Source organism: Cherax quadricarinatus, chromosome 49 (genome assembly GCF_038502225.1).
Source record: "Cherax quadricarinatus isolate ZL_2023a chromosome 49, ASM3850222v1, whole genome shotgun sequence".
NCBI classification, from domain to species: Eukaryota; Metazoa; Arthropoda; class Malacostraca; order Decapoda; family Parastacidae; genus Cherax; species Cherax quadricarinatus.
In genome coordinates this window covers 17,979,196-18,003,620 of record NC_091340.1, presented here as the reverse complement: position 1 = coordinate 18,003,620, position 24,425 = coordinate 17,979,196, and the positions used below count along the sequence as shown (strand labels likewise).

General features: G+C 42.9%; 1 protein-coding gene across 7 annotated transcripts in view; it reads left to right on the top strand.

Annotated features, from left to right (window-relative positions):
- Positions 1–24,425, top strand: part of LOC138854111 (uncharacterized) — a 423,710-nt gene that overhangs the window by 376,709 nt on the left and 22,576 nt on the right. Inside the window, exon 1 of one of the 7 annotated variants that reach the window (XM_070095234.1) lies at positions 20,517–21,073. The exons of 2 other annotated variants lie outside the window; for them this stretch is intronic. The gene's annotated coding sequence lies outside the window, so the exon portion shown is untranslated. Of the gene's footprint in view, positions 1–20,516; positions 21,074–21,106; positions 21,393–22,172; positions 22,300–22,373; positions 22,524–24,425 lie in introns of those variants that run through there. 4 more of the 7 variants (XM_070095233.1, XM_070095236.1, XR_011393317.1 and 1 more) reach the window with 4 other exon arrangements.

The following is a 24,425-nucleotide window of genomic DNA, read 5'->3' as shown; positions in this document are numbered from 1 at the left end:
TCCTTGAAGGTGAGATCCTCTGACATGATCACTCCCAGGTCTTTGACGTTGGTGTTTCGCTCTATTTTGTGGCCAGAATTTGTTTTGTACTCTGATGAAGATTTAATTTCCTCATGTTTACCATATCTGAGTAATTGAAATTTCTCATCGTTGAACTTCATATTGTTTTCTGCAGCCCACTGAAAGATTTGGTTGATGTCCGCCTGGAGCTTTGCAGTGTCTGCAATGGAAGACACTGTCATGCAGATTCGGGTGTCATCTGCAAAGGAAGACACGGTGCTGTGGCTGACATGCTTGTCTATGTCGGATATGAGGATGAGGAACAAGATGGGAGCGAGTACTGTGCCTTGTGGAACAGAGCTTTTCACCGTAGCTGCCTCGGACTTTACTCTGTTGACGACTACTCTCTGTGTTCTGTTAGTGAGGAATTTATAGATCCATCGACCGACTTTTCCTGTTATTCCTTTAGCACGCATTTTGTGCGCTATTACGCCATGGTCACACTTGTCAAAGGCTTTTGCAGAGTCTGTATATATTACATCTGCATTCTTTTTGTCTTCTAGTGCATTTAGGACCTTGTCGTAGTGATCCAATAGTTGAGACAGACAGGAGCGACCTGTTCTAAACCCATGTTGCCCTGGGTTGTGTAACTGATGGGTTTCTAGATGGGTGGTGATCTTGCTTCTTAGGACCCTTTCAAAGATTTTTATATGGGATATTAGTGCTATTGGTCTGTAGTTCTTTGCTGTTGCTTTACTGCCCCCTTTGTGGAGTGGGGCTATGTCTGTTGTTTTTAGTAACTGTGGGACGACCCCCGTGTCCATGCTCCCTCTCCATAGGATGGAAAAGGCTCGTGATAGGGGCTTCTTGCAGTTCTTGATGAACACAGAGTTCCATGAGTCTGGCCCTGGGGCAGAGTGCATTGGCATGTCATTTATCGCCTGTTCGAAGTCATTTGGCGTCAGGATAAAATCGGATAGGCTTGTGTTAATGAAATTTTGTGGCTCTCTCATAAAAAAATCATTTTGATCTTCGACTCTCAGTCTGGTTAGCGGCTTGCTAAAAACTGAGTCATATTGGGACTTGAGTAGCTCACTCATTTCCTTGCTGTCATCTGTGTAGGACCCATCTTCTTTAAGTAGGGGCCCAATACTGGACGTTGTTCTCGATTTTGATTTGGCATAGGAGAAGAAATACTTTGGGTTTCTTTCGATTTCATTTATGGCTTCTAGTTCTTCCCGCGATTCCTGACTCCTAAAGGATTCTTTTAGCTTAAGTTCGATGCTTGCTATTTCTCTGACCAGTGTCTCCCTATGCATTTCAGATATATTGACCTCTTTTAGCCGCTCTGTTATTCTTTTCCGTCGCCTGTAAAGGGAGCGCCTGTCTCTTTCTATTTTACATCTACTCCTCCTTTTTCTTAGAGGAATAAGCCTTGTGCATACATCGAGTGCCACCGAGTTAATCTGTTCTAGGCATAAGTTGGGGTCTGTGTTGCTTAGTATATCTTCCCAGCTTATATCGGTTAGGACTTGGTTTACTTGGTCCCACTTTATGTTTTTGTTATTGAAGTTGAATTTGGTGAATGCTCCTGTTGTGATAGAAACACAGGCCTTATCTCTAGGCTTTATTGAACATAGAATCTTCATAGTACTTCTGCAACAACAAAATATAATGACTAGTACATCTAATAATGGCTTCTACAGGGATGGTGATGTCTTGCATATGTCAAGAGAAAAGTTATAACTACAGGCCACATATTTAAACTCACCATGTAATCTGCATCGCTGATAAATGGATAAAGTAGGAGAGAATCACACACCATGTGTTGGTGCCCATGACACACACCAAACTGTTGTTGTTGTTAAGGGCCCCTAGAGGTGGTGCAGTATTATCCTGCTGCTGCTCCCCACAGGACCAGTATCACTACAATCTCCCCCTTCTAAAATATCAGAGACAGTAATCTCCCAAACTGTTAGGTGGGCGACGTACACGTCCCGACCTTCGTAGCCCTTGAGCCTCTTCACCAGGTTCGATATTTTCCAGCGGGGTTTGATTAACTGCTGGAGCAGAATCCTCTATTTCCATAGGGGTAGTCTCAAGGGGCTTTCCAGGAGAAAACGAAGCATCTTTCACATCTATTGGTGTATCTTGAGATTCCACACTAATAGGGATTTCAACTGGGGCTAAATGTCTTGTAGATACTGTAGTCTCTTCACCATTTTGGTAGCGAATGTGGGCGTAATGTGGATTAGCTTGCAGGAGCTCTACCTCTTCCACTAAAGGATCCGTCTTGTTCATCCTACGGTGACTCTTCAGGAGAACGGGTCCAGGATGACATAACCAAGTGGGCACGGAGGCTCCCGTAGAGGAACGACGTGAATAGTTGAGGAGTCTTTCATGAGGGGTTGCATTAGTAGCTGTGCACAGCAGTGATCTAATAGAGTGAAGAGCATCAGGTAGGACAGTTTGCCAGTGTTGAACAGGTAGATTGCGCGACTTTAATGTCATTGTAACTGCCTTCCATATAGTACCATTGAACCGCTCCACTTGACCATTGCCTTGAGGGTTGTAGCTTGTTGTTCTGCTGCAGGCAATACCTTTGCTAGCCAAAAACTCCTGAAGTTCGTTACTCATGAACGAGGATCCCCTGTCTGAATGGATATAAGCTGGCATACCAAAAATAGAGAACAACTGTGAAAGACAACTAATAACAGTTGAAGCAGCCATATTTGCACAGGGGAATACAAAGGGAAACCTTGAATATTCATCTACTATGTTAAGGAAATACCTATTCTGATTTGTGCTTGGTAGAGGTCCTTTGAAATCTATATTCAATCTTTCGAAAGGCTGGGTGGATTTTATGAGATGAGTCTTCTCTGGCTGATGAAAGTTTGGCTTGCACTCTGCACATACTCTGCATGCTCTGATCACTTGTCGCACATCTTCCACTGAGTAGGGCATGTTCTTTGATTTGACAAAATGGTACAGGCGTGTAACTCCTGGGTGACACAAAGCCTTGTGGAGAGCTGAGAGTGATTGCAAATCATGACATGCTGCTCCACAGTGGGACCTAGAGAATGCATCAGGTGAGATGTTCTCTTGACCCGGTCGGTACAGAATATCAAAGTCATAACACGATAGTTCCATCCTCCAGCGTAATATCTTGTCATTCTTTATCCTACTTTTGTGCCTCTTGTCGAACATATACATCACGGACCGTTGGTCAGTCCTTATGGTGAAATGTCTACCAGTTAAATAATGCCTCCAGTGGCGAACTGCTTCTATGATGGCCTGGGCTTCCTGTTCTCCAGCAGCATAACATTTCTCTGATCCTTGAAAAGTTCTCGAAAAGAAGGCTACTGGTCGTCCTGCCTGAGATAAGACTGCAGCAATGGCAATGTCAGATGCATCCGTTTCCACTTCGAATGGTAGGGACTCATCAATGGCTTGAACTACTGAGTTTTCAATGTCCTGTTTGAGAGTATGGAAAGCGGCTTCTGCTTCCTTTGTCACAGGAAATGTGGTAGCACTCAATGGGCGGACTTTACTTGAATAGTTGTAGATCCATTGTGAGTAATAAGCAAAGAGACCAAGAGTTCTTCGGAGTGACTTTTTGTCTTGAGGCATTGGAAGTTCCCGTAGAGGTCGTAGTCGTTCAGGGTCTGGGAATATTGAACCTCCTTCCACTACATAACCAAGGATGCTAAGCCTTTTAGTTGAAAAAGTGCACTTTTCCTCATTGTAACTGATATTTTTCTTCTTGGCGGCTTCCAAAAACTTATCAAGGTTTGCATCATGTTCCTCCTGGGTCTTGCCACAAATGGTAACATTATCTAAATACGCGTAGGTTCCCATGAGTTGCTCTTCCTGAATGAGTGAATCCATAATTCGTTGGAAGCAGGCTACCCCATTGGTGACTCCAAAAGGGACTCTGGTAAACTGATACAGGCCATCACTAGCCTGAAACGCTGTGTATGGTTTATCTTCATTCCTTATAGGGACTTGATGATAGGCACTCTGCAGATCAATTGTGCTAAGCACGTAGTACTGAGCAATTTTGTTCACTGTATCGTCAATTCGAGGTAGAGGGTACCCATCAAGAAGTGTAAATTTGTTGATTGTCTCAGAGTAATCGATAGCCAGTCTCCGTTTCCTATAACCATCTTTAACAACAACAACCTGTGCACGCCAAGGGGAATCACTAGGTTCTATAATACCCTCCTTCAGCAGCCTCTGAGTTTCTTTCTCAATGAACATCCGATCCTCATAAGAATAGCGGCGTGACTTAGCTGATATAGGATGGCAATCCGCGGTAAGATTTGCAAACAGCTTTGGTGGGTCTACCCTTAAAGTGCTAAGTCCACAGACAACAAGAGGAGGCAGTTCACCTCCATATGTTAAGGTGACACTACCATGCAGCTTCTGAAAGTCCTGACCAAGGATAACATCAGAGCACAGTTGTGGCAGAATAGCTAAATGTACATCTTGATAATCCTTTCCATTAACTCTGAGATTTACCTTACAAAACCCTAAGGTCTGAATAGAGAGAGATGTTGATGCCATGGAAACGGTACCTGATGAGTGATGTAGAGTCAAGGAGAGCCGTTTAACTAAGTCAAGGTTGATGAAACTCTCTGAGCTGCCACTATCAATAAGACCATCTACTTCTGTTCCTTTGATGAATACTTTCACAACTGCCTTTGACAGTGAATTTGGAGTAGCCGCAGAAGTCACTGTTGCTAGAGTCGCATGATCACTGGAATGTGTGGAGGCACTAGCTCTTGTTGATGCATTAGCACGACATACTTTAGCAAAGTGACCTTTCTTGTGGCATTTATGGCACATTGCTTCACGAGCAGGACACTTTGGACGTGGATGTCTTGAAAAACCACAAAAGAAACACACCGTACCTGCTGCTGCTGTCACTGAGGCAGGTTCCCCAGTAACTTCATTGCAAGAGTCTTGGTCAGGAATTGCAGCACTTACCACTCGAGAAGGCTGAGTGGTACTGTATACTTCAGAATTCTTCTGGGCTGAATCTAGAGCTCTTGCCTGGTCAAAGGCAGCGGCTAAGTCGAGAGTTTTATTCTCCAATAAACGCTGCCTTATTATTGGTGATTGCAGGCCACTGATAAAAGCATCCCTGATGGACTCTTCACAATACTGAGCAGCTGTCACTGCTTGGAAGTGACAGTCCTTACCTAAAATTTTCAGTGCTTGAAAGTATTCCTCTAAGGACTCATCAATCTGCTGGCGGCGAGTTGCAAGGCGATAGCGTGCAAAGATTTCATTTGTAGGTTTAATATACTGAGACTTGAGGGTTTTGATAGCATCTTCGTAGGTATTACACTCAGAAATAGCCTCATATATCTTAGGTGACACAAAATTGATGAGCAGACTTAGTTTATCTAGATCTTCTTTAGGAAGGGCTCCCAAGAAGTTTTCGAAAGTCTTAAACCAGTGCTTCCATTCCTGAGCAGCCGTTGATAAGCTGGGGTCACAGTCTAGCCTCTCAGGTTTCAGTAAACGCTCCATGTTGTGATGTAGTCTAGCGCAGGATCACCACCAGGTAGCCCAGGATTCTATGTTCAATAAATTGTTGTGATAGAAACACAGGCCTTATCTCTAGGCTTTATTGAACATAGAATCTTCATAGTACTTCTGCAACAACAAAATATAATGACTAGTACATCTAATAATGGCTTCTACAGGGATGGTGATGTCTTGCATATGTCAAGAGAAAAGTTATAACTACAGGCCACATATTTAAACTCACCATGTAATCTGCATCGCTGATAAATGGATAAAGTAGGAGAGAATCACACACCATGTGTTGGTGCCCATGACACACACCAAACTGTTGTTGTTGTTAAGGGCCCCTAGAGGTGGTGCAGTATTATCCTGCTGCTGCTCCCCACAGGACCAGTATCACTACAGCTCCCTCGTGACTAATCTCATTATGCCGGTCTGGGGCTCCGCGCATACATGACTGAACCTTAATTATGTTGTGATCTGAGTATATTGTTTTTGATATGGTGACATTTCTTATCAGATCATCATTGTTAGTGAAGATGAGGTCTAGTGTATTCTCCAGTCTAGTAGGCTCTATTATTTGCTGGTTTAAATTGAATTTTGTGCAGAGATTTAAAAGCTCGCGTGAGTGTGAGTTTTCATCAGAGCTGCCTCCTGGTGTTATTTCTGCAACAATATTATTTGCTATATTCCTCCATTTTAGGTGCCTTAAGTTGAAATCCCCCAGGAGCAAGATGTTGGGTGCAGGAGCTGGAAGATTTTCCAGACAGTGGTCAATTTTTAATAGCTGTTCCTGGAATTGCTGGGATGTTGCATCCGGAGGCTTGTAGACTACCACAATGACTAGGTTTTGGTTCTCGACCTTTACTGCTAAAACTTCCACTACATCATTTGAGGCATTTAGCAGTTCTGTGCAAACAAGTGACTCTGCCATGTACAGGCCAACCCCCCCCCCCTTTTGCCTGTTCACTCTGTCACATCTGTATAGGTTGTAACCTGGGATCCATATTTCGTTGTCCAAGTGATCCTTCATGTGGGTCTCAGTGAAAGCCGCGAACATTGCCTTTGCTTCTGCAAGCAGTCCACGGATGAAAGGTATTTTGTTGTTTGTTGCTGGCTTTAGACCCTGTATATTTGCCAAGAAGAATGTTATCGGACTGGTGGTATTGTTGGTACTGGGGGGGGATTTTTTTCCGGCATTAGTATCTGTATCTGTTGGTTTGGAGTGGAGGCCATCGACTGTGGTTCCACTCCAGGAATGACTGGATTTGGTGTACGATTTCTGCCATTTCCTGCCATTTTTTTTTCCTTCCTGGCACTAAAAAACCTCTCCCTCTTGAGTGGCTGTGGCTACCCAGGTTTTCCCATGGCCTGGATGTTTTGTATCTTTTTGTCCCCTTTAGATGGTATGCCTGGCAATTTAAGTTATAGCACAGTCTTTCCTGTACTGAAGAGGTACACAGTTCAGGGTGAAAAAGCTTACAGGAAGGGAGTTTGCATTTTCCTGTTGTCATATGGGCATGGCATTTTCTAGGGTGGTCATAGTTGCACGTCCCATCTGTTTTTCCAGATTTCCCATGCCAGCAGATACCGAGTGCATAGTATGTGCACAGGCTTGGTTTCCGTTTGCCTTGGGTTTCTGTGACTGTATTCCCTGTTGGTGCATGTTTCCCTGTCTTACTTCTATCCTCCCTAGCACCAACAATGGAGCTCCCACCAGTTGTTTTTGGTAATATATCCTCACTATTGCTAGTGGAGTCCTCTTGTTTGCTATTTCCTGCGGTATTTCTAGTTTGCAATATTGGTTTTATCTTATCTTTGACTACACTTGTTTCCCTACTATGGCTCCTGTCCCCTATGAGGTCATTTATATGTATTCCTTCCTGCGTATAATTCCCGACTACCTGGACAAAATCTCCAGCTTCACCATTACTGTCTCCCAGCAGTCTCGGCTGAGTGGTTGAGGGGAGTAGACGTGTGCTGGGGATCTGGACCTACTAATTCGCAGGCCTACCCATTTCTCCCGGCTGATAAGTCATCATTAAAACTCCTACTGTTGGAAGACAGCTTCAGTGTTGTGAGAACTCTTATGTGCGAGCTGTGACTAAGGATATACCTAGTGAAACACTGGAAATAGTCTTCCTTTTTGCAAAGGCCCTCACAGGCCTCTGCTTCCCCTCTGCCTTTCATTTTACCTCAGCCTTTCGCCTCTATCAACATACAGTGTAGAGGCGAATTTTGCTAGTCCACTGCTACTCATGCCTCTCAAAATGCTCACAACTCATCGCTTTACCAACCTGAGGAATAACGACGAGTGTGCAGTCCTACGTGAGTTGGTAACCCAGGTGTCCACACATTGAAAATTCGTCTTTCACTCCAAGACAGGTGTGCTAGAATTTTTGCAAGTTGGAGTGAGTAACAATCTGTACAAATATTGCAGTGTTTGGTAACTCTTGAGAAGTCTGCCTCAGCCTGTGACCTTGAGCGAGGCACTGCATCATCTGCCTGAGACTTTCGCCCATATTGACTATGTGAATAAAGGCGAATGTGCGTGCTCAGTTACCCCTGCTGTTCTCCTGTATCTACAACAGTCCGCCTTTAAACTCAGCCGTTCGCCTCTATCAACGACGTGCAGTGTAGAGGTGTATTTTGCTGCCCCGCTGGTACTCGAATATGTGAGTTCCGCAAGTGCTGCAGATTTGTTGTAACTATTTGCATGAGTGGATTACGCTGACTTAGGACATTGTGCTACCATCAGTACCTACGTAGGCTTAAAATGAGTGAGGAATGTCTGGCCTGCTGGGTGACCTTGAAAATGGCACTCTAAGACCCGCATGCCACTTACACCCATACTGCGTGTGTCTAGTGAGGTGAATGTCCCTTCCTCGACTTTCCTATTCACCGGTATCCCTTAACTTGTCGCCATTATCTACATATGGGATAAGGGCGAGTTTAGCTGATCCAGGCCAAACAGCACTCCAAGCCAGCCAGTGAAGGCCAAGGGTACATCTGTTCTGAATCCCAGAATGCCTTTGTGAACGTTCTACAGTGTTCCGGCCGTACCTTCGGTGTTGTGAGAACTAGTTCTTATGTAGTGAAAATTTGTGTCATTCCAAGACACGTGTGCTAGATGTGTTAAGTGCTGCGGGTTTGGAGTTAACAAGTAGTACAGGGTTGGTAACTCTCGAGACGACTGTGGGCCCAGTGAATGACCTTGAAAATTGCACTGCGACCTGCAGGTCACTACACCCATATTGCCTGTGTCTAGCGAGGTGAATATCCCTTCCTTGTCCCTTCTCCTTCCTCGATTTGGAACTCAGCCGTTCGCCTCTATTTGCTTGTGGTCTAGAGGCGTTTTTTTTTTTTTTTTTTTTTTTTTTTTTTTTTTTTTTTTTTTTGCCAGACCACATGGGTGTTTGAGTGCCCATGTCCTCTGTGCCGCACTCCGCTCATCTTGCGAGTGTCTCCTGTGTGCCTGCCTGCCTGCTGCAAGCAGGTGTCCGGGTGGTTGGCGCGGGCTTGGCGAGCAGAGTCAAGCAAGCTTGAGGGCAGCACTAGAAGCTAGCCAGAACAAGCTAAGGCAGCCTGCAGTTATAGCTGTCCTAGGGCCCAGCATGTCTGTGTATACGTTCTGCAGTGCTGCTGGCATACCAGTGTTTCCTGTAGTGGCTTGAGAACAATTTGACGAGCATTGCAGTGCTGACATTTTGAATGGGACATGCCAGAGGTTCACTTATAAACATAGTAAGCTTGTGGTGATTGGCTTGTACACAGTGAACATTCATCTGTCATACGTGTGCTAGAAGTGTTAAGTGCTGCTTTCCCCAACAGTTAATTGTCATTTGTAAGCCTGTATTAAGACTTTAAAAGGCTCAGAGTGTACTTCAGTGTAGTGACTCCTTACATTTGATAAATCAGTGTAATACATGCTCTGCTCAGTGTAACTGAACTATTAAATACGGTTACATAATTAAGTTGCTTGTCCTAGTGTCATTGCTGTGTTTTCTAATACATTTTCTCGTTCAGACTGAAACTTTACTGCTAAATTCCCAGTAATATTTCAAATTGCAGTGTTCATCTGTGGTGTGAGTGTGTAACTTATGCTTTGTATTTTTACTGTGAACAAGCTTACTGCTGCATAATGTTCAGTTTCATGAATACTTTCTTACTTGAGTAATTCGGTTACCTTTCAACTGTGTTAAGCAAGAGTCAGCCTGTTAACATCTATGTTCCTTGCCATCCCATCTAGTGGGTCTAGCGCCTAGTTAAAATTGTAATAGTAACAATTTGCAATCATTATACTTCTAGTTATACATTGTGTAAATTGTTTTAGACTATTTGATCAACTGGATTGTAGTGGTTAACTTCTGATACACCAATTTAATGACTGCAGACACGCACTGACACATAATAAACACATTAAAACGCTGGTAACTCCAGAAGCTGGGCCTAGTGTGTGACCTTGAGAAGTTAAGTGTGTTTATTACGACCAGCGGTGTACCACTCTCACCTATATTTACATCAACAAAAGTGTATTCTAAGTGATAAAGTGTACACTTGGTGTACTTGGTAACACTTGTCATACATAGTAACGCGTGTGTAAGTGAGATTGTTTAGGTACTGGTTCATCTATCTACAGCTGCACACTTATGCTTGCATACATGTATAACATAGTAATGTGTGAGTTACCCAGGATGGACCAAGGAAGTCAACCAGAGTGATTTATCTCATTGTCATTGTAACATTACCTATTTTTTTTTTTTTTTTTTTTTCTTTTTTTTTTTTTTTTTTTTAGTAATTCTGTTTACAGGTCGCTCCTGTCTGTCTCAACTACTGGATCACTACGACAAGGTCCTAAATGCACTAGAAGACAAAAAGAATGCAGATGTAGTATATACAGACTTTACAAAAGCCTTCGACAAGTGTGACCATGGCGTAATAGCGCACAAAATGCGCGCTAAAGGAATAACAGGAAAAGTCGGTCGATGGATCTATAATTTCCTCACTAACAGAACACAGAGAGTAGTCGTCAACAGAGTAAAGTCCGAGGCAGCTACGGTGAAAAGCTCTGTTCCACAAGGCACAGTACTAGCTCCCATCTTGTTCCTCATCCTCATATCCGACATAGACAGGGATGTCAGCCACAGCACCGTGTCTTCCTTTGCAGATGACACCCGAATCTGCATGACAGTGTCTTCCATTGCAGACACTGCAAGGCTCCAGGCGGACATCAACCAAATCTTTCAGTGGGCTGCAGAAAACAATATGAAGTTCAACGATGAGAAATTTCAATTACTCAGATATGGTAAACATGAGGAAATTAAATCTTCATCAGAGTACAAAACAAATTCTGGCCACGAAATAGAGCGAAACACCAACGTCAAAGACCTGGGAGTGATTATGTCGGAGGATCTCACCTTCAAGGACCATAACATTGTATCAATCGCATCTGCTAGAAAAATGACAGGATGGATAATGAGAACCTTCAAAACTAGGGAGGCCAAGCCCATGATGACACTCTTCAGGTCACTTGTTCTATCTAGGCTGGAATATTGCTGCACTCTAACAGCACCTTTCAAGGCAGGTGAAATTGCCGACCTAGAAAATGTACAGAGAACTTTCACGGCGCGCATAATGGAGATAAAACACCTCAGTTACTGGGAGCGCTTGAGGTTTCTAAACCTGTATTCCCTGGAACGCAGGAGGGAGAGATACATGATTATATACACCTGGAAAATCCTAGAGGGACTAGTACCGAACTTGCACACGAAAATCACTCACTACGAAAGCAAAAGACTTGGCAGACGATGCACCATCCCCCCAATGAAAAGCAGGGGTGTCACTAGCACGTTAAGAGACCATACAATAAGTGTCAGGGGCCCGAGACTGTTCAACTGCCTCCCAGCACACATAAGGGGGATTACCAACAGACCCCTGGCAGTCTTCAAGCTGGCACTGGACAAGCACCTAAAGTCAGTTCCTGATCAGCCGGGCTGTGGCTCGTACGTTGGTTTGCGTGCAGCCAGCAGCAACAGCCTGGTTGATCAGGCGCTGATCCACCAGGAGGCCTGGTCACAGACCGGGCCGCGGGGGCGTTGACCCCCGAAACTCTCTCCAGGTAAACTCCAGGTACAATCTATGGTTGGGGTAAGAGGTTGTCTTCAGCGTTCATTGTGATGTCTGCTATATTATTATTTCAGTGAGGTACATTAGGTGGCAGTAGCCTGAACTATCTCAAGTGGAAGTTATCATTTGAACCTCATGTTTAATGTGATGTATGTCAGAATTCTAATTTTATGCTCAATATTACCTACTTTCTCTCTCTCTCTCTCTCTCTCTCTCTCTCTCTCTCTCTCTCTCTCTCTGTTCATCTTTGTAATTTGTGATATGGTGTAAGACCTCACCTGTACCATCCATTATATCATTATATGTACCATATTATTAACACACATACAAGAGGTCTCTGAGTGTGTTTTTTGGTGGGGTGTGTGTCGTATTGAGTGGTGGTGGTCTGGGTTGAGTATGGTTGGAGGTGTTCATTGAACTTGAGCACTTGTGTCTTGTGATCTATTTTGGACTTCTGACTTTGTAGTGAATATTTGCTCTTGCATAAGCTATAAGGGAAAGATAAGCGAGGAATTCTTGTGTTGTGAGTCTTACACCAGATATCATCACTGGCAAACATGGCAACTGTCATAGAGGAACCTATTTCTGCAGGTGATGGAAATGATGATAGCTTCCAGACCTTTAAAAGTAAACAAAAGAGAAAAAGTGAGAAAGGGCTAGAGCGTCGACGTAGTCAGACTCACTTGACTCGTACACAATGTGATACTAAACGTCCTTGGTGCACAGAGGCTGCAAGAAGTCTTTCTTCAAAGGAAGAATGTGTTAAGCTGAACTTCCCTGACAACACCCCGCTGCCTGCTAAGTGTGCATGGCTAATGGAAGCTGTAAACAAGCATCCTAACTCAAGGACCCAATTTAGGAAAAACACACACAACTTTGTGTTTGTGGAACAGAATAAAGAGCTGATCAATGATCTACTTAGTACACCTTATGGGGATATTAAGCTGCTCCGACCTCAATCAGACACTCCCCACTTTAAAAAATGGGTCAGTATCATAATCTTTGGATACCCTCTCTGCATGGACCCATCCCATCTGACTCTAAGTGAGCATATCATCAAGCCTAAAAGACTTAAAGGAAAATCCCAAATTATTGCCAGTTGGGTGGGTCCTGTGCCCCTCCCCCGGAATATCTGGGTGCATGGTTTACGTTTCCTAAACATCGAAGTGTACCTACCCCCTAAACGTAGGTGTTACAAATGCCAGCACTATGGCCATGTTGCAGTAGACTGTGGAATACTACATTCTTGGTGTGGTAAGTGTGCTGGGAAACATTCCACTAGAGAATGCACAGTAGGCCCTGACAGCCAAAAATTTAAGTGTATTAACTGTAAAGAAGTTGGGGTTACAGTTTCCCACAAGGACTGCAGTCAGAACCCAAACAACCTTCGAGGTAAACCTGATAACAGTCCTTTAATGGTAACTGAGGATGGGGCCATCCAGTCTACCACAGCCAGATCTGAGACTGAACCTCTGCAAAGTGTGCAAGAACCCCACCTCACTGCAAACAATTCTGGTGATACCAGAATGCCATCACACACACCAGCTGTGGAGGAGCTAGCCATCCCTGCTAGCACATATGGAACTACTGGTCTGCCACTACAGATACCTATGGCTACACCTGAATATGGGGATGAGTTTGTCATTTCTCCCAATACACACAACTACAACAGTCAGACGGACACCACACAGGTAACCTCCCTGGAAATTGGAGATGAGTCAGATGCACAGGACCTACCTGCAATGAATGATGAAACAGAGAACACTAATGTAACCATGGTACCTGTTAAGGTGATAGGTGTTAAAGGAAGCACTAACCCAGAAGTGCCATCCTCCGGAGAGGCATTGGATTCAACTGACCTTCCTCATATTATAACAAATTTCCAGAAAAAAATTGAGCATCTTGAACAGATCCTGACAAGTTTAATAAATATATGTAATCAGGATGATGCTCTTGAGCATGGTGATGATGTCAAAAGTGCAGCAATCTCCGTTCAGCTTCCAGCAATTTGTGAGAAAGAAGCCCATAACTCTTGCCTTCAAAAATTGCCTTATAACTGGCTGCCAAAATGCCGAAAAATGCTTAAAAATAAAGGTTCTGAAGATAAAGACGTACAAACTATGCTATTTGCTCTTAAGTATCTGCACACTGCAGTCAAAGCATAATAGTTTTACCATCTTATGAGCAAGAGATTGTAATAACTCACTACAATGGATACATTACAAATCTTTTCATGGAACATTGCTTCCATCAGGAAGCGGTTGCCTGACTTACATCATATTAGTGCAACCAAGAATATTGATGTCATCTGTTTGCAGGAATGTAGATTGAAAGATGGAGCACCTCCACCAAACTTGCCTGGATATGCAGCTTATGACCTAAGGTCAACCAACTGTTGTGTGATGTATGTCAGAAAGAACTTGCCACATTCACTCCTTTCCTTGCAGAGTCGAGTTAACATGCAGTATCATGGTGTCAAAGTATATCAATCCTATACGATACATCCCTCTAGCGCCTGGAACCAATCTTGGGCGGAAAACATTATATACTGAGTCAAAAAAGGAGAATTAGTGTGCATACCTAGCAGAGTTTACTGCCAGAGGGGAATCATAGGCCTGTCCCGTGTGAAAAAATAATAATTGAACTTTGTGTCAGAGGAAAGAAAGTCTCCCTGATAACATTGAGTATACATAGTGTATAGTGTATACTATAGTGGCTCCCTAGTATATTGATGATAAAGGCTAAAGTGTCATTTGAAAACAGGTGAATTTGTAAATGAAGTGATAAGCCTATAGAGGCAGGTGCCAGAAGTCGCCAGAATCTTACCACAGGTCAGCTGTTTTTAATAATCTTCCTGGCCTGCTAGTGTACTCGCATATAATCTAGTGATACCAGTGAATAGCAGAATACAGTGCTGTAGTAGCAACTAACCAGTATTATAATGGTACTTAGTGGAGTGGAGTGACTTTCATTAGTTTCTTTTTCTTGAAATACCAGACGTTACTGTGAATTTCATATAACCTGTAGTTACCAGCGGTCGCAATATACACAACGAGAAGCAATTATTACTACAGAAAAAGCGTCCTTCCTCCAAAATTTGCACCAGTCAACTATAGTGATAATATAGCATTTATTGTGGTGGAGACGGACAAAAAAAAAAAAAAAAAAAAAAAAAAAAAAAAAAAAATAGAGAAGCTAGAAACAGCGATTGATAAACAAGGGTGGAGGTCGACCGTTCGTCATTGTAGGAGTGCCAGCAGTCACCGGCTCTTCAACACGCAAGTTATACTTTTGTATCAATCAAATCACATATTACTCGGGTAGATAATTTCCAGTAGATCCTTCATGTGTTAGCTCAAATCACCGACCAGTATGTTTTAAATAAGTGACCCACTGCTCAGATCAGATAGACTGGTCCGAACCCTTGACTGGTCCGAACCCTTAACTGGTCCGAACCCTTGACTGGTCCGAACCCTTGACTGGTCCGAACCCTTGACTGGTCCGAACCCTTGACTGGTCCGAACCCTGGACTGGTTTCAAACGGTTTCGTGCACTACCTAGCAGGTTATTAATAGAATTTTCAAGAGGTTGCTAGTAGAATTGCAGTAAATCAACCATTCAAATCATTATGAAGCTGTGTGTAGTCTGTGGTCAGTCAAACAAACGGGCTTCCACATGCATAAATTGTCATTTTTGTGGAAATTGGTGTCACGCCCCTTGTGCAGATATCCAAGAACTAGCTACAAGCAGTATTAAAACAGGGAAGTGTTTTTGGGTATGCCCAAATGAGATAAATCTGTGGACTAAAATCACAAGGGTATTAAAAGAGGTCAACATCAAAGCTGCTTTCATAGAAAACCTGGAAGCTTTCTACAACAGATGGGAACATAAAAAGTCTGGGCTGAATGGTACTGCCCTTGATACTGGCCATGTAGTCAGAAACTGTAAGACTGGAGATGATGTCCTGGTAGTCAGTAAATGGGGGGCTGATAGTGCTGTCCTGGGAGACAGTAATGGTGAAGCTGGAGGTGCTGTCCTGGGAGACAGTAATGGTGAAGCTGGAGATGCTGTCCTGGGAGACAGTAATGGGGAAGCTGGAGATGCTGTCCTGGGAGACAGTAATGGTGAAGCTGGAGATTTTGTCCAGGTAGTCGGGAATTATATGCAGGAAGGAATACATATAAATGACCTCATAGGGGACAGGAGCCATAGTAGGGAAACAAGTGTAGTCAAAGATAAGATAAAACCAATATTGCAAACTAGAAATACCGCAGGAAATAGCAAACAAGAGGACTCCACTAGCAATAGTGAGGATATATTACCAAAAACAACTGGTGGGAGCTCCATTGTTGGTGCTAGGGAGGATAGAAGTAAGACAGGGAAACATGCACCAACAGGGAATACAGTCACAGAAACCCAAGGCAAACGGAAACCAAGCCTGTGCACATACTATGCACTCGGTATCTGCTGGCATGGGAAATCTGGAAAAACAGATGGGACGTGCAACTATGACCACCCTAGAAAATGCCATACCCATATGACAACAGGAAAATGCAAACTCCCTTCCTGTAAGCTTTTTCACCCTGAACTGTGTACCTCTTCAGTACAGGAAAGACTGTGCTATAACTTAAATTGCCAGGCATACCATCTAAAGGGGACAAAAAGATACAAAACATCCAGGCCATGGGAAAACCTGGGTAGCCACAGCCACTCAAGAGGGAGAGGTTTTTTAGTGCCAGGAAGGAAAAAAAACTGGCAGGAAATGGCAGAAATCGTACACCAAATCCAGTCATTCCTGGAGTGGAACCACAGTCGATGGCCTCCACTCCAAACCAACAGATACAGATACTAATGCCGGAAAAAAAATCCCCCCCCAGTACCAACAATACCACCAGTCCGATAACATTCTTCTTTGCAAATATACAGGGTCTAAAGCCAGCAACAAACAACAAAATACCTTTCATCCGTGGACTGCTCGCAGAGGCAAAGGCAATGTTCGCGGCTTTCACTGAGACCCACATAAAGGATCACTTGGACAACGAAATATGGATCCCAGGTTACAACCTATACAGATGTGACAGAGTGAACAGGCAAAAGGGGGGGGGGGGGTTGGCCTGTACATTGCAGAGTCACTTGTTTGCACAGAACTGCTAAATGCCTCAAATGATGTAGTGGAAGTTTTAGCAGTAAAGGTCGAGAACCAAAACCTAGTCATTGTGGTAGTCTACAAGCCTCCGGATGCAACATCCCAGCAATTCCAGGAACAGCTGTTAAAAATTGACCACTGTCTGGAAAACCTTCCAGCTCCTGCACCAAACATCTTGCTCCTGGGGGATTTCAACTTAAGGCACCTAAAATGGAGGAATATAGCAAATAATATTGTTGCAGTAATAACACCAGGAGGCAGCTCTGATGAAAACTCACACTCACGCGAGCTTTTAAATCTCTGCACAAAATTCAATTTAAACCAGCAAATAATAGAGCCTACTAGACTGGAGAATACACTAGACCTCATCTTCACTAACAATGATGATCTGATAAGAAATGTTACCATATCAAAAACAATATACTCAGATCACAACATAATTGAGGTTCAGTCATGTATGCGCGGAGCCCCAGACCGACATAATGAGATTAGTCACGAGGGAGCATTCACCAAATTCAACTTCAATAACAAAAACATAAAGTGGAACCAAGTAAACCAAGTCCTAACCGATATAAGCTGGGAAGATATACTAAGCAGCACAGACCCCAACTTATGCCTAGAACAGATTAACTCGGTGGCACTCGATGTATGCACAAGGCTTATTCCTCTAAGAAAAAGGAGGAGTAGATGTAAAACAGAAAGAGACAGGCGCTCCCTTTACAGGCGACGGAAAAGAATAACAGAGCGGCTAAAAGAGGTCAATATATCTGAAATGCGTAGGGAGACACTGGTCAGAGAAATAGCAAGCAACGAACTTAAGCTAAAAGAATCCTTTAGGAGTCAGGAATCGCGGGAAGAACTAAAAGCCATAAATGAAATCGAAAGAAACCCAAAGTATTTCTTCTCCTATGCCAAATCAAAATCGAGAACAACGTCCAGTATTGGGCCCCTACTTCAACAAGATGGGTCCTACACGGATGACAGCAAGGAAATGAGTGAACTACTCAAGTCCCAATATGACTCAGTTTTTAGCAAGCCGCTAACCAGACTGAGAGTCGAAGATCAAAATGAATTTTTTATGAGAGAGCCACAAAATTTGATGAACACAAGCCTATCCGATGTTATCCTGACGCCAAATGACTTCGAACAGGCGATAAATGACATGCCCATGCACTCTGCCCCAGGGCCAGACTCATGGAACTCTGTGTTCATCAAGAACTGCAAGAAGCCCCTATCACGAGCCTTTTCCATCCTATGGAGAGGGAGCATGGACACGGGGGTCGTCCCACAGTTACTAAAAACAACAGACATAGCCCCACTCCACAAAGGGGGCAGTAAAGCAACAGCAAAGAACTACAGACCAATAGCACTAACATCCCATATCATAAAAATCTTTGAAAGGGTCCTAAGAAGCAAGATCACCACCCATCTAGAAACCCATCAGTTACACAACCCAGGGCAACATGGGTTTAGAACAGGTCGCTCTTGTCTGTCTCAACTATTGGATCACTACGACAAGGTCCTAAATGCACTAGAAGACAAAAAGAATGCAGATGTAATATATACAGACTTTGCAAAAGCCTTCGACAAGTGTGACCATGGCGTAATAGCGCACAAAATGCGTGCTAAAGGAATAACAGGAAAAGTCGGTCGATGGATCTATAATTTCCTCACTAACAGAACACAGAGAGTAGTCGTCAACAGAGTAAAGTCCGAGGCAGCTACGGTGAAAAGCTCTGTTCCACAAGGCACAGTACTCGCTCCCATCTTGTTCCTCATCCTCATATCCGACATAGACAAGGATGTCAGCCACAGCACCGTGTCTTCCTTTGCAGATGACACCCGAATCTGCATGACAGTGTCTTCCATTGCAGACACTGCAAAGCTCCAGGCGGACATCAACCAAATCTTTCAGTGGGCTGCAGAAAACAATATGAAGTTCAACGATGAGAAATTTCAATTACTCAGATATGGTAAACATGAGGAAATTAAATCTTCATCAGAGTACAAAACAAATTCTGGCCACAAAATAGAGCGAAACACCAACGTCAAAGACCTGGGAGTGATCATGTCGGAGGATCTCACCTTCAAGGACCATAACATTGTATCAATCGCATCTGCTAGAAAAATGACAGGATGGATAATGAGAACCTTCAAAACTAGGGAGGCCAAGCCCATGATGACACTCTTCAGGTCACTTGTTCTATCTAGGCTGGAATATTGCTGCACACTAACAGCACCTTTCAAGGCAGGTGAAATTGCCGACCTAGAAAATGTACCGAGAACTTTCACGGCGCGCATAACGGAGATAAAACACCTCAATTATTGGGAGCGCTTGAGGTTCCTAAACCTGTATTCCCTGGAACGCAGGAGGGAGAGATACATGATTATATACACCTGGAAAATCCTAGAGGGACTAGTACCGAACTTGCACACGAGAATCACTCACTACGAAAGCAAAAGACTTGGCAGACGATGCACCATCCCCCCAATGAAAAGCAGGGGTGTCACTAGCACGTTAAGAGACCATACAATAAGTGTCAGGGGCCCGAGACTGTTCAACTGCCTCCCAGCACACATAAGGGGGATTACCAACAGACCCCTGGCAGTCTTCAAGCTGGCACTGGACAAGCACCTAAAGTCAGTTCCGGATCAGCCGGGCTGTGGCTCGTACGTTGGTTTGCGTGCAGCCAGCAGCAACAGCCTGGTTGATCAGGCTCTGATCCACCAGGAGGCCTGGTCACAGACCGGGCCGCAGGGGCGTTGACCCCCGGAACTCTCTCCAGGTAAACTCCAGGTAATAAACATTTTTAATCTCTATGCCCCAGCGAACCAGCTTCGACCTGATGCTTTACCAGATCGCATCAATAGTGAACCTACCATCATTCTTGGAGATTTTAATGCCAGACATATTCAATTCAATTCAAAGTTTATTCTCTATAAGGATTACAATGTTGAGTTTACAGAAATTTGGTTATTGTTTGGTTTAACATGTAGTAAAATTGAGATTACAGAGTGTACCACTAGAACGCTTAGCATGGCTAGGCATTTCGGGCATACTTAGTTTTATTCTTAAATGTAAAATATTACAAATTATGAGGTAAGTTGGTATTGTGGCTAAGTGACTAAATACTATTTTGTGAGTTTAGCAGTGTGAATGCTTTTGTTTTGGCACAGTATATAGTTTCAGTATTGGAGTATCACAGGATTCATTATATTAAGACTGAGATTAATATTACTGTTTATGGTCAAATGAGTGTGCGAGTGTAAGTGTGAACCACCAGGTGGTATTCGTGAAGTTAGTTGACGGGGTGTATCAGGGAGATAAGATGTTTTCTAATGGTAGTTTTGAATGTGATGAATGTGTCTGCAGTTCTAGAGTTCTCAGGTAGGGTATTCCAGATTTTAGGGCCTTTGACATACATTGAATTTTTGTAAAGGTTTAGTCGGACACGGGGAATGTCGTAGAGATGTTTGTTTCTGGTGTTATTCCTGTGGGTTCTGTCACAACTATCAAGAAAGCGTTTAAGGTCAAGGTTGATATTAGAGTTTAAGGCCCTGTAGATATAGATTGCACAGTAGTAAGTGTGGATGTACTGAACTGGGAGTAAGTTTAGATCTTTGAAGAGTGGGGGGGTGTGCTCCCAGGGATGGGATTTAGTGATTATTCTTACTGCAGCTTTTTGTTGGGTTATTATTGGCTTTAGGTGTGTTGCTGCAGTTGATCCCCAAGCACAAATAGCATAGGTGAGGTATGGATAAATAAGTGAGTGGTATAGTGTGAGAAGGGCATTTTGCGGCACGTAGTATCGTATCTTGGAGAGGATCCCAACCGTTTTGGATACTTTTTTGGCTATATGCTGGATATGGGTGCTGAAATTCAGGTTATTGTCAAGGTATAAGCCTAAGAATTTTCCCCCATTATTTCTGGTAATTAGAGTGTTGTCAATCTTAATGTTAATTTGTGCCTCTCCTGCTCTGCTACCAAACATTATATAGTAAGTTTTGTCGGTGTTAAGCGTAAGTTTGTTGGCTGTCATCCAAGTCGATATTTTAATCAGCTCCTCATTCACAATGGTGTTAAGGGTGGCAAGATTAGGGTGAGAGATGACATAAGTCGTGTCATCAGCAAAGAGAATGGGTTTTAGGTGTTGGGATACGTTTGGTAGGTCATTGATGTATATGAGGAAGAGCAGGGGACCAAGGACACTTCCCTGCGGAACTCCAGTATCAAGTGGCCGTGTTGCTGATGCTGTGTCTTTAATGGTGACGTACTGATACCTATTAGTAATGTAAGATTTGAAATAAGCAAGCGCATGGCCTCTTATACCGTAGTGGTCAAGTTTGTGGAGTAGGATTTCGTGGTTTACTGTGTCAAAAGCTTTTCTTAGGTCAATAAAAATTCCTAGTGGATATTCCTTATTTTCCAGTGCTGTGTAAAGCAGATCTAGCATTTTTATGATTGCATCATTAGTGCTTTTATTTTTCCTGAATCCAAACTGGCAGGGGTTGAGTATGTTTTGAGCCGTTATAAATGAATACAGTCTCCTGTGCACAAGTTTCTCAAAGATTTTGGATAGCAATGGTAAGTTAGATATTGGCCTATAGTTGTTTAAGTCTGTAGGGTCACCACCTTTATGTATTGGTGTAACCCTTGCCATCTTGAGTAGTTTCGGGAAGGTGCTAGTCTCTATTGACTTGTTAAAAAGTAATGAAATAGCATGCGAAAGGACATGGGCCGCTCGCTTGTACAGTAATGGTGGGACATGAGACAGATTCCCCGAGTTATTTTTAAGTGACTTTATGATCTCAATGACTTCCGTGGGCTCAGTTGGTGCAAGATAGAAGGAATTAGGGAAATTTCCATCTAGGTAGTCCCCGGCATGGGCATTGGTATGTGGGATTTTACTGGCGAGATTAGATCCTATGTTTGAGAAGAAGTCGTTTATCTAACTGTGTCAGTGGGATGTAGTGGTGTTTCATTAGGTTTAGTTAGGACAATATTCTTGGTTTTTCTCAGTTTGTGGGTCCCTAGAATCTGAGAGAGTGTTTTCCAGGTCTTTTTTATATCTCCTCTAGTGTCTGTGAATCTACTGGAGTAGTATAGTTGTTTGGCTTTTTTTATTACTTTGGTGAGAGCTGATGAATAGTGTTTAAGAATATCTTTGTGTATTAAGCCCTGTCTATATTGCTTTTCATATTGGTGTTTCTTGTCAATGGATTTCAGAATGGTGCTGGTTAGCCATGGGCAACCAAGCCGTTTGTTTGTGATCTGTTTTGTTTTTATAGGACAATGTTTGTTGTATAGTCTAAGTAATTTGTTAAGAAAGATGTCTGTCCAGTCATCAATACCATTGGCCTTGGAGAATTCTGTAGGCCAATCAACAGTCTCTAGGTCAGCTGTGAACTTCCTTACTGAGGCCTCGTCATGGAGTCTAAATGAGACTTTGTTGTATTCAAGTGGTGGTTTACTAATGTTTGTCAGGAGGAAGGTAGGGTAGTGGTCTGTAGTGCTATCTGTGATTATCCCTGATTTAAGGGGGGCTAGTATATTGGTCCATATGTGGTCTATTATGGTTGCACTTGTCTCAGTGAGCCTGGTTGGTTTAGTTATTGTTGGTATGAGAAGTGTGTTGTTCATATTGTTGATGAAATCAGTTACAGGCTGATCATCTAGTAAGCCAAGGTTGATGTTGAAGTCTCCAGCTAAGAGAAGGTGGTGCTTATTCATTTGTCTGTTTGTTATTAGTGACTTTAATTTCTCACTGAAATTTGGGATGTTTGTGTGAGGTATCCGGTAAATGGCACCAATTGTTATAGGCGTCTTAAGGTTTTTTACAGTAAAATTAGCAAAAATGTATTCCCCATATTCATCACTAAAGCAAGTGGTGCTAAGACAAGATAATTGGTTAGAGTAATAGATTGCAATACCACCCCCAACTTGGTTTGTTCTGCAGTTGTGAATTGCTGTGTATCCTGGTAGAGGGTAGATATCTATTGTGTCCTGTGGTGGGTCTATTACAAACACCAATGGAACTAAACTAGTGAGATTGCTGAATGAGCATGATAATGTTCGAATTGTGGGCACTACTGAGCCTACTCACATATATGGTGGCATACTAGATCTGTGTCTTGGATTTAATACATCATATACGATGCGTGACTCTGTCATAGTTGATGATCTTCTATCTGATCACTTCCCAAGACTAACAACTGTCAATCTTGATCACATCTCCAGCAATCAAGGAGCTAAATACAGAAGGAGGAAACTTATTCTCAAACCAGAACACAGAGACAACTTTATTAACCACTTGGATCAATGGTATAAGAATTACGAGCCCACTGGCACACAAAAATTTAATGATGATTTAATTACCACTATTGAGAGTGTTCTCACAGATCAAGTGGGCAGGAATAGGAAACAAATACCCTCCACTATAAATAACAATAAAAACCAATGTAAATACTATAATGATCCACAGCTATGCAATCTAACACATGCAGCTAGGAGGATTGGTAAAGCATACCGTGAATGTAGAACCCCAGACCTGCTCAGAACGTTCCAAGCTGCACCAACAAATGCAAGGAATAGAAAGGAAGAACTTAGGCAACAGGAATGGGAACAGTTTGTTAGTGGATTAAATAGGTCCACCCCTTTGAGTTTGGCTTGGAAAGGTATAAATAAAATAACCAGGAAAAAGACTGGCAATGTTGCTCATCCCTTTCCTCTTGAAAAAGCAAATGACCTCATAAATGACTGGTCCAAAACATCCAGGCATGAAAGCCTTCCATCTCATATTAGAAAAAATTTAGAGAGTACTTCTGAAGAAATGTTGAAACTGATTAATTTTATGAGCCAAAATATTGATGAGAGTGATTGCCTCTTTACCGAGTATGAATTAGATAATGCATTAACCAAAGGTCGATCAACTGCTCCTGGAGAGGATGGTATAACCTATGATATTCTCAGAACTCTAAGGCACGTGCCTGATAACCCTTTGTTGGCACTGTATAATCTCAGTTACATTGAGGGCGTTCTTCCTACTTCCTGGACCAATAGTCTCATTGTGCCTATCCCTAAGCCCCAACAGCCTGATACATTTAGGCCGATCTCCTTAACTAGTTGTCTTTGCAAAACTTTTGAAAGAATGATGCTTAACAGATTGTACTACAGAATCAGACATCAACTTTCCCCCTACCTCTATGGGTTCATGAAAGGTAAAAGTGTGCAGAACTGTATTTCCACCTTTCTCACTGCACACACCTCTACTAGTTTTACCACTTTTCTTGATCTAAAATCTGCATTTGATATTGCAAACAGAACCGTTATACTACATGAACTAGCCAAAATGAATATTGGTGGTAGCTTACTCTGCTGGATAATAGGATACCTGTCAAATAGAGTATCCTCTGTCCTTTACCAAGGCTTCAGAAGTGATTCTAAAGAAATGTCTTTAGGTACACCGCAGGGAGGAGTTCTTAGTCCCATGCTATTTAATATTCTGATTAATGCTCTCCTAAATGCTCTACCTGCCTCACCTAAACATATAGCTATAAGCTATGCTGATGATATCATGATCCATACAACAGGGCATAAGAAGATGAATACCATTCTTAA